Source organism: Octodon degus, unplaced genomic scaffold, assembly GCF_000260255.1.
Source record: "Octodon degus isolate 3935 unplaced genomic scaffold, OctDeg1.0 scaffold00253, whole genome shotgun sequence".
Taxonomy (NCBI): domain Eukaryota; kingdom Metazoa; phylum Chordata; class Mammalia; order Rodentia; family Octodontidae; genus Octodon; species Octodon degus.
Window position 1 is genome coordinate 2,119,969 of NW_004524829.1, and position 10,771 is coordinate 2,130,739.

Genomic DNA, 10,771 nt, shown 5'->3' on the forward strand with positions numbered 1-10,771 from the left:
TTTAAAACTGTCTCATTGATACCTGTTTTTCAATAAAATAAAATAAAGATTTTGCACCTCTAAAGAAATCATCAACAAAGTGAAAGAACAACCCACAGCATGAGAAAAAATTATAACCAGTTATCCCTCAGAGAAAAGACTTATATGTAAAATATATAAAGAATTAAATGAGACCCCTATAATTCAAAGACCCAATCTAAAAATAGACAACTGAGATGAATACGCGTGTCTCAGAAGAAGAAATATAAATGACAAATACTTGTATAAAAAATGTTTACTATACGTGGTCCCCTGAGAGATGCAAATTAAAAGAACATGGAGATTCTGTGTCACCCCCAAAAGAATGGCTTTCAATGAGAAATCAACTAATAAACTGGAGGTGCTATGGGGAAAAAGGAACTTTTCTCCACTGTTGGTGGGAGTGCAGACTGATGCAACCACTGTGCAAATCAGTGTGGAGATTCCTCAAAAAGCTAGGGTTAGAGGTCCCATTTGACCGAGTTATCCCCCTTCTGTGTATCTTTCCAGAAGAACTAAAAACATCAAACCACAGCAATATACATGCACCCATGTTTATAGCAGCACAACTTGTAATAGCAAAATTATGGAAACAACCAAAATGCCTATCAACTGAAGATATAAAAGAAGTGGTAGGGGCCCTGGGAGATAGGTCAGTGGAATAAGTGCTTGCTTGGAAAATGCGAAGTACTGAGTTTGATCTGTGGTTCCACCAAAAACAAATAAATTAATTAATTAAATGACTTTTTAATAGAATACAGTACTACTCAGCCATAAAGGATAAACTTGAGACTTTTATAGGTAAATGGATGCAACTCAATATCATACTCGTAAGTGAAATAAATCAGACCCATATGTGTAAACATTGAATTGTCTCACTAGTATGAGAACCTAAATGAGTAAATAAGGTATAAAATGTACAATAGTTATTGTGAGTTGGGAAGAAACTGTTCAAAAGTTAAAACAAACTGTAATGGAGGAAAGAGGAAAGGAAGAAAGTGAAAATGAAAAATAAAATTATACATAAGATAGTTAAGATAGTTATATAGTTTCTCAGTTCATTGAAAAGAAAGGTTTGTGCTAATATTGTTTGAAAAAATGCCTACATATTGCACGCTGAATGACTACTATGATGACAATACGAAATAAATTAATCATTGTAACTCCCTTACTAACCTGTTTTAAAACTCTGTTTTATTGTTATTTTTATTTTTGTCTTTGTTTTTTAAAAATGCTGTTGGCAACTATTAGGAATTTCTCAATTTTTAAAAGTTTTCTCTGTTCATCTTGGTTGCCTCAATAAGATTGTAAAGTGAATTCAACTTAACCCAAATGTTCTTTACAAAATCTAATGTTCACAGAGTTTTTATGAGCATATTCCATCTGTGTGTCATCCAGGCTACCTTACCTTTTTCACTCAGAACACCTAAAATACTTTTGCACTATGTCTCCCCCTACTGGTCCTGCAATGAGCTGCAAGACAGTCCCTCAAAGTCTCCCAGAACACTGAGGAAGGAGGGAGGAGAACGCTTACATAAAGAGGAGAAACCCTCCAGAGCTGGAGCTAGACTGCTTTCTGTCAGCTGGCTAATTCAAATTCCTAAGGATATCTGACCATTTCTTAGGTAACCTCAGGCTGGCATTTGAGTATAGTCACTACACATTAGAGACACTTCTTCCGTGCCCCTGGAAGGGCACTGCCTTGCTTGGACTCTAGCGAAGGTCCACAGACAGCACAAACGCTTAGCACTGAGGAGGAATGCTGTGCGGGTGGAGCACACAGAGAAGGATGGTTGCTGCTCACCGGTTACCGTGCTGTCTTTGGAGATTTTGGCAACGGGGCTTCTGCTGAGTTTTGAGAAGAGGAAACACTATGACAGGAAATACGCATACATGCAATTTATAATATTTTAACAAGATAAAGATGAGATAATTTAATACTCAGTAAATTCTTACTTAATGATTCCATGTTTCCGTTATTACCCATAATAGCTTAAAAACCATAGTCTAATTGGTATATGATGATTTGATCAAATTCAGCATTATGAAATTTAATCAATAAGAAGGGTTTGTGCTGTTCATGACTCTAAAACCCTTGATGAAAACAATACAAAAATAAATTTGTTTCTTCCCTCCAGCTTGTGGTGCCCTCGCCACACATGTGTTTTGTGTTTGGAAGTCTGACCTTTGCTTTCCTTATTACCTCAGGCTATGGATTCAAGTAGTAATAATCATGATGTGTGTGTGTGTGTGTGTGTGTGTGTGTGCGCGCGCGCGCGCGCGCGCATGCGCGCTCACATTCTTCTATAATCATTTGTGTATATAAAGCTGAATGTGTTTCCAATTGAAATTATCATCAAAATATAATCAGAGAACACTTTTGGAATTATTAATTCACTAAAATAATGTTGTCCTTAGCTAAATAGAAAGGGCTTCCCTTAATAAAATTATTTTGTAAAGAATAACATGCTCAGCAGCTTCCATTACGTGAACCACACATAGTTACCCTTTTCCATGAAGTACACTCATGCCTTCGCTCTTCTGCTTTTCTTTCACTCCATCTGAGACACATCTGCAGCTTCAACCTTCCTTAGAGACTGTTTATGGAGACCTGAGAAAGTACTGAAAATTCCCATATGATTAGATGATAACACCATTTAAAGTACAGGGTCTGTTGCTTTCAAAATCTTTGTTAAGAGAATTTTTTAAGGAATGTAGGCTGCAGACAGATGAATTCCTCCTGCCTTTGCTCAGACTCACGGAGGACAGGGAAAAGTGCAGGACCGGTCACTGGAGGCACCATATTTCCTTGTGTTTACAGAACTTGGAATAATAGCCAGAGGGCCCAGCCACGAGGCTCTAATAGTAGCACCACTATTCTACACTTTGCAGAAAACAGTGCCTTTTGTTTCTTGGGATATTCCCAATTCCCAATCCCAGTCCATGTGTCTAAAAGGAGACTTCTCCTTGGGCAGTCAGAGCAGGAGTTGCACCTCCCTGGTAATTGGGATCTTTGTGATGCAATTTAGCAAAGCCTTGAACTTCAAAGGGAGTGTGCAGAGATGGCCTGAAGGAAGTTTTCCCATTTATGCCGGATTACCTGGGCGCAGCCATTGTATCACCACGCAGAACCCAAGAACAGGACAGAGCGGAACATGAGGCTGAGAAATGAAGGAACCCGTGACATCACTGGAGGCCCTGGGTGGATTTATGTTTAAGGCTCCCAGCTTCTCAGTTACATCAAACAATACCACCCTTTTCTAGTAACTTGTGCTGATTTGCTACCCCAGAAAGAGTTCCAACTGCTATATTTGAATCCTAAAACTAAAGGTCCACACTTCCACAGGATAACACTTCCACACATAAGATCAGGACTGGGGTGTGCAGGACCAGAGTGAGGAAGGGGTTGGGTGTGAAACCTTTGCTTTCTTTGCTGTCTCCCTCTGCAGGCAGAAAATAGAGGTTAAACTCGAAGGGAAGCATGCCAGTGTGACTTTTTTAAATTTTGCATTTAAGTTCACACACATTCCGTGTCGTCTAATCCCTCCGTGTAGGTTGTTCTTTGTGAGTTGTGCATTTTGTAGAGATGGGATTATCAGTGGATAATAGTTGTTCTGGCATTTGCTTACACTTGATTTGTTGGAGAGGACATTGGAAAGAAGGAAAAGGGGCCAGAGCTTGCTGGATTTGCAGTGGGGCGCCCCTTACTGCTCACACATGCAGTCTTCTCAGCGGCTTTTTGCTGAAACTGCTGAGGCTCTGTTAGGGAGCAGAGGAACGATGAGCAGTTCTTTAGTTCTGACCCCACACCATTGAATTCAGACATCTGAAGGAGCTCTCTGAGTAGCCAATCTGTCAGGCTTAGCGCTGCTGTAAAAGATCATATATTTTTCATTATCATATTTTTAAAAATTATTTAATATTTAAATTTGTACAACTAGTACAACATTTCATTTTAACAGTAGCATATTTAACAAATAGTGAGTGGTTTAAAAACAAAGCTCCATTTGAATCTTCTCCTTGGCAGAACTAACTACTAATATCAGCATGAGAGATTCACTTTCAGCCTCTTTTACATGTATTTCTATAGAAATATAAAGCACTGCTTTATGGGACACTAATAAAAAAGTCATATTCTGTTTATATGATTTGTAAAGCAAGTTGTAGATCAATTCCTGAAGTATAATTCCAGGTCTAGTTAAACATTCGAGCTACCTTATTCCCTTGCTGCTGAAATTGAGGGAAAATATTACATGTTAAGTTTCCCTTGTTCCAAGTGCTGTGATGGACCCCAGAATTGTTTCAGATTTTAGATTTTTAAAATTTTGTAATATTTGTATATTTATAATGGGGTATCTTAGGGAAAGGAACCAATCTATAGTTGTATATTTATAATGAGATATTTTGGGGAAGGAACCAATCTAAACACAAAATTCTTTTATGTTTCATATGCACCCCTTCTACACACAGCCCACACATATGCAGTACTTTCAGTGCCTCTGTGTTTTGACTATAACTCATCATAAGAGGACAGGTGTGGACTTTTCTACTTGTAATATCATGTCAGGACTCAAAAAGTTTCAGAATTTGGATCATTTCTGATCTTTTGATTGGAGAAGTTTATAACCCGTATCAAAAACTAAAGAGGACCTTGAACATGCCCTTCAGCTTTTCCTGCTTGAAACCTGTTGTTCTTTATTTTATCTTTGTGCTCTCTTAACAAGAGGGCTGTTTACTCTTAAAACATTTAGCTAAGCGTTGTCTCTGTATTTGCTCTGGGATTCATTTACAGAGTGCTATTTCCCAGTCTTTTAATAAATGCCTTTCTTAGAAATACAAAATACTGGCTTCTTCTTTCAAGTTGCTTGAAATTTCAGAATGAGTGCTACAAGTGAGCACAATGAAGCAATTATAGCATTAGATGCTTTTGCAAACTGTATCCTCAGCCTTTTATTGCTTCTCCCCAACCCCTACCAGTTTAACATGACCAGATGGCTTCGTTCTACTTGATGACCCCTAGTTTCACCTAGTAGCAAGGTATCCCTGGGGATATCTCAAGGTGATAGCTCAGAGGTGACTGAACATTTATATTCCAAATACAGTGATAATCACACAGCTGCACTGCGGAATGCTGGAAAGCATAATACAGACATTATAATGTTTAACAACAAACTCATTCAAGAAAACTAGAGTAAGCTTTTCTTGTGACTTAATGAAAAAATTTCTATAAGACCCCTCATCATTACTTAAGCAACCTAGTAAAAGAGGCAGAATGGTACGATTTTTGTGTGTATGTACAGTGTTATTCTGAGTTTACTTTTCTGGTGTAGAAAGTTTAGCTTTCTAGTGTAGAAAGAGAAGGAAGACTCAGTTCCTTTTCAACCTGAACTACCTCCTTGTCTCCCTTGCCCCAATTTTTTCTTACTGAGTGGTTTCACACAAACCAAGAATGGTAAACACTATAGATGAGGTGATGGGCAACTGTAAAGAGCTAAGATTCTTATCTAAAGATTAACCACAGAGGCCCTGAAATGGAGCTGGGATATTTTAAGAAGAATGTCCCATGAGGTTATCCAGGTTGGTTTCTTGGGTCAGACTAGCTCTGTTGTGATCTCAGCTTTATCAGGAGTTCTGCATGATCATTTCTCATCTTTGACAGAACATAGGCAAGAAGGGAAGAAAATACGACATGCTACTGAAACAACGTGATCTAATTTGTTTTAGGTGGAAGTCCTGTTTGTTGGATTGGCTGAGAAATCTCTTGCAAACATACATTCACTTCCCCTTATTTTTGTCAACTGCCCCTTCCTTCCAGGCCTTACCTGTGGGAGAGCCATTGGAGGTCTCATTTACTCCTGCCCCACCACCCAGCCACAACTATGCACTCACTAAAATCTCTGAGAAACTACAACATCTCAACAACATCTGGGGACCTCCTTTCCACTGAGCTCTGAGCCTCTGTGACAATTATGCAGCATAGCATAAACAACACAGTCATTGTTATGTCATCAGATATCATCACTTTGCTCTGATTTCACAGTCCTCTAGGAAGCCTATGATGATAATGTACACTGCCATGAAAATGCTTCTATAGGCTAATATCAATTTTATTCACCAATGTTTGGCCGTCCATTATTTCACATTCTAGTTCACACATGAAGCTCTCCTGCATTTTTGAGTGTGACCAAAGCCCACAAGTTGGGCTAGGGTCCTGACCGTATCGAAGGCATGGAACCTGAAGACCCAGCACTCCCACTCCCATCTTGCAGATAAATATCCTGTTCTGTTAATTGGCAAGTAGATACCTTAGTTAGATCTCTCAACTATGTCCATTCCATGTAGCAAAAAAAAAAAAAAAAAAAAAAAAAAGATTTGGTGTTATCAGATAAAAAATTCTCTAAGAAAATTGTGGGAAATAATTATAATCAAATTGAGACTTTGAAAAACAGGATAATGTACTCAGTTTTAAGAATTTTAAAAACAATAAAGTCATCAATGGTTGGCGAATGTTTAGTAAAAATAACAAAAAGTTAAAAGGTAGAAGAATGAGTCTTACACGTTATATTGTTATTTTAGAAGGTCTTTAATCACCAAATTTTTCATGTAATTGTCAACATTTTGTAGCATAAATGGCTGGTCCCATTTTATGGATAAGGAAGCTTGTGCTAAAATCTGTGACTCAACTCAAATTACTCAACTGGTAGCACTTGGAATAAAGGTAAACACTGTGATTTCAAACGCAGTGTTTATTCTGAGATTATTTAAATAGTCCTCTGTTAGTTAGGTTACATTTATTGAAGATAAGTCACCATTTGTTTCCTGGCCAGACCCTGAAATGCTAAAAGAGTACTTCTTCTCCACTGGGATGAAGAAAAATCATACAACAACTTCTTACTCTAAAAGGCTGAGTATAAATTCAAGCCCACAAATTCCGTGAGCTCTCTGTGCACTCAGCCCGTTAGATTGTCCTCACCAGTATGTCCCTTAATCTTGGATCCTAGCTGGTTGAGTTTATGAACATTAACATATATCCTGATTGAATAATTCCATGTTATATTATTAGCCTTAGCAAGAAGACAACTTGTTGTTGGAAAAAAAGTATTATTACTTTGACCAACTGACTTAATGAATTATGTCATTATTCCACAAACTGATAAAAAGTACATTTCTAGTATTTTTTTAATCAAAATGAGTATTTATAACAGATTTCTTACTACAAAAGTTATTTCCTTGTCATGTAATGACAATTACAAAAGTGAGAGACTTCAGTGTATACTGAAAAAAAAATGAAGAACTTGCTAGGTAGTGGTTATAATTAAGGTAGGCATAGTTTGGCTTAAAGATCTGTACGATTCTATGTAGAGACCTAAGACAAACAGCTATTATGCTTAACAGTACTACACAATCTAAACAGAAAGGGTAGGACACTGCCACCTATTTTTTAAAGCTTTCTTTTGTTTGCTTCTGAGTGATGATTGAAAAGCAGTCTCATATCTGGAATTGAGATGCAGAGCCACTGCCTCACACGTACTCCATGTGTTAAGCATCCTCACTGCAAGTTCTCAAGGAAAGTTATTTGTCTTTTTGTTAAAATGCACATAATATTCAATACACAATAGTCCTGAAAGGACCAGCAAAGCGATATGCATTGATGAATTATCTCCATTGTCAAGAATATAAGACTGTGCTATAGATGGGAAAATATAAGTATCAGTTATTGTGTGTTGACATCAGAACAGATGACGTCTGCCTTGATCAAAGGAGGGCACCATGGGCTTTTTTTTTTTTTTTTTTTTTAGTATAGGATCTCACTACTCAGATCAGACTCAGAGTGATCCTCCTGTTTTCAGTCTCCCAAGCACTGGGATTACAGGCATGCGCCACCATTCCTAGTCTCAATTGTTGTCTCAGCATGCCCTGGGGACAGGGCCAGCATGGTCCACCAGAGATCAAATCCCAATCCCTGTGCCTGCCTAAGCAGGCTCTTTAGTCTGCTGAGTTATCTGGCTGGCCCACCATGGGTTTTTCAATTCTCTTAAATTGCTGTTCTACGTTGAGATTTTCTTGGGCTAAATGAACACAAATGCAAATCAGAGAGCATAACAATTTCTTTCGAATCCTTCAATCCTGCAAATCTTTCATATCATTACCATTTTACTATTTCTGCGTTGAATTGCTCCATGAAGATTGGATTCAAGTGTTAGCCCTTGCTGAGCTGTCTCCAGGCAAAGACAAAAGCTCTCTGGGGTTGTGAGGACACTGCTGCTTTCTTCCCAGTCTGCCCGCTCCAGCAATAATCAATGTTTATGGCTGCAGTTACAGTAAAAATAGCAAAAGTCAATATTTGTGCTCCGTATCTGTCAGATAATAAACCTGGCTGGAGGCACGGCTGCCTGACATCTGTGTGCAGCAGGCAGGGGCTGTCCCGCCCCCAGCCCATCCTTCCAGACAGTTTATCTAAAGATGGCGTCATATTTGTACAGCTGACAGTCTCAAATCCCCCATGTGTGTCCTCAGGGAAGCTCAGAATTTTTGTTTGATTTTTGATCCTGTTGATTCTGGCCTTTCGACTGGAAAAGATGTTAAGAAAAAGAAAGAAAGAAAAAGAAAATAGGAAAGTAAGAAAAGGAAACAAGACAGAATAAACACACAGAAAGTCTAACAGTCCTAAATTAAAGGGAAAGGTTCCCCCATGCCCTACAAACTCACCCTAACCTCAGGCCCTCTAGGTGACAACACAAGGTCAGACTCTAAATGGTCAAATGCTATTGTTTACTCATTGCCTATTTCCGTAAATGAGAGTGAAAAGCAAAGAAATAATGATAGGGTAGTAACAGAAGCACCCCAATAGTGACTGGGAGACCAGAGTTCCCATTGGAGGTTGAGTTTGATCAGGGTTTTGGCTTTAGCTCTGTCATTCTGGACCAGTGTCTTACTGTGAAGAGGCCTCAGTTTCTTATTAATAAAGTAGGCACATCAACAGATTCCAATAGATAACATCATTGTAAAGATGATATGTGGTGGGATAAGAGTTTAGTGCAACTTACAGTGACCAGTTCCAATGAATGTTATGTCAAAGCAAAGTGATTTTTAAAACAAATAAACATTGCTTCATGTTCAACTCCTCCACACAGAAGATAATATACATCCCTGAAAACCATGAGTGTGTAGAGCTAAACTTGACATTTTACAGTTCATTTGTGTGTTGCATTTCCTCACTATCAGCATTAATTTTTGACAACACGATTCTTACGTATTTGTTTAATGTCTCTAAGTCAATTATTGAAATGGCCGGAGGACATCAATGTCATAATTTTCTTCAGTGTGATGCTGAATTTTCCTCAGGACCCCTCCAGCACCTCAGAACCTCTTTGTGTAGTGCCTCCACATGGGCTGCAGACCTTCCTACCCTCCATATTATGGCACCAGTAAGCTAGTTGGTCTCTAAAAGTGACATGTCTTTATTACGTGGAAATAGCAAATTTTTATAGTACACAAGATTATTTGTAATATATGAAATGACTTTAGGTAATGTATGGATGAAACTGTACTTCTAAAAGTCATTTATTTTGACACGTATTGGAGAAAACACAATAGCTGATCAACCTCTGATTTCTCAGATGTATTATGTAGTTTGAGGATGGAATAATGTAAAATTAAACCATTTAAAAATATTTAAGGTAAAGTTGATCAGGTGGGGCACAACTGTTTCTGACAGTATCCAAGAGTCATGGGTCACCATTGAGCAGGAGCAACTGGGGACAAGTGTGTCACTGTCTCCCCGGATCTTACCAGCCATGGTGACTGACAGGACTGGATATAGCAGATGACATGTAGCAGATGCCAGAGCCAGTGCTGGCCTGGGTTCCTGAGTAACTAGACAGTGCAAAAGTCTTGTGTACCTTAGGATTTATGGATATTATGCATAAGAGAAAAACTTTTATAGTCTTAATTTACCAAGTTTTGGAAGTTACTACTGACCTATGATAGTGGTATAAGAAAAAATATGTAAGTGGTTAAAGCAGTGTTTTAAAGGACAGTTCGCTCCATCCTCCCCAAATAGCCTAGTTTCAAGGATGTGCTATTCTCCCATCAACTCCTCTGAGAGTATGTTCTAATTTGTTGGTGACTTTCTCAAAATACGGTGCTCAGAAATTAACAAAACCCATTGGATGTGGTGCAAACAAAACCACTTCCACTCTTACTATGCCTACAGCATGCAAGTTTTGCCTTAGTCCCTCCATCCCAACACTGACCATATTAAATATATTACTCAAGATCTTTGCCTTAGGAATTTCTCTGAAGGCCTCCTCTTCCATCTTTTCCTTGGTGGGATGATTTACTCTCATAACATTTTTATTCTGGTCCTATCAGGCCAGCTTTAGAGATATCTTTGTAAATCTTGATTCTTTCATACAACATAAACCAACCCTCCATGCATTGTGTTTGCACAATATTATAAAATAATATATTATTTTAGCATGATGTTTTCCTTCAGAGAAAGCAATGCTCCTTACAATAAACTACTGAATGCCTTAATCACTGAGGAGGCAGAAATGATCTCCAATGGGTTAAATATAGAGTTGGATTTACTTGAAGCAAATGTGACATTTTTTAATTTTTAAAAGAATATTTTAATTCAGTAAAATTTATACTATGGAAAAGATTACAGCGTTTGTATGTGGTATGGGATGGGTTTCAAATGCACTTGAAGAGAAAGACATTAAGAGATACAGAAAGAAGGAAGGAAGGA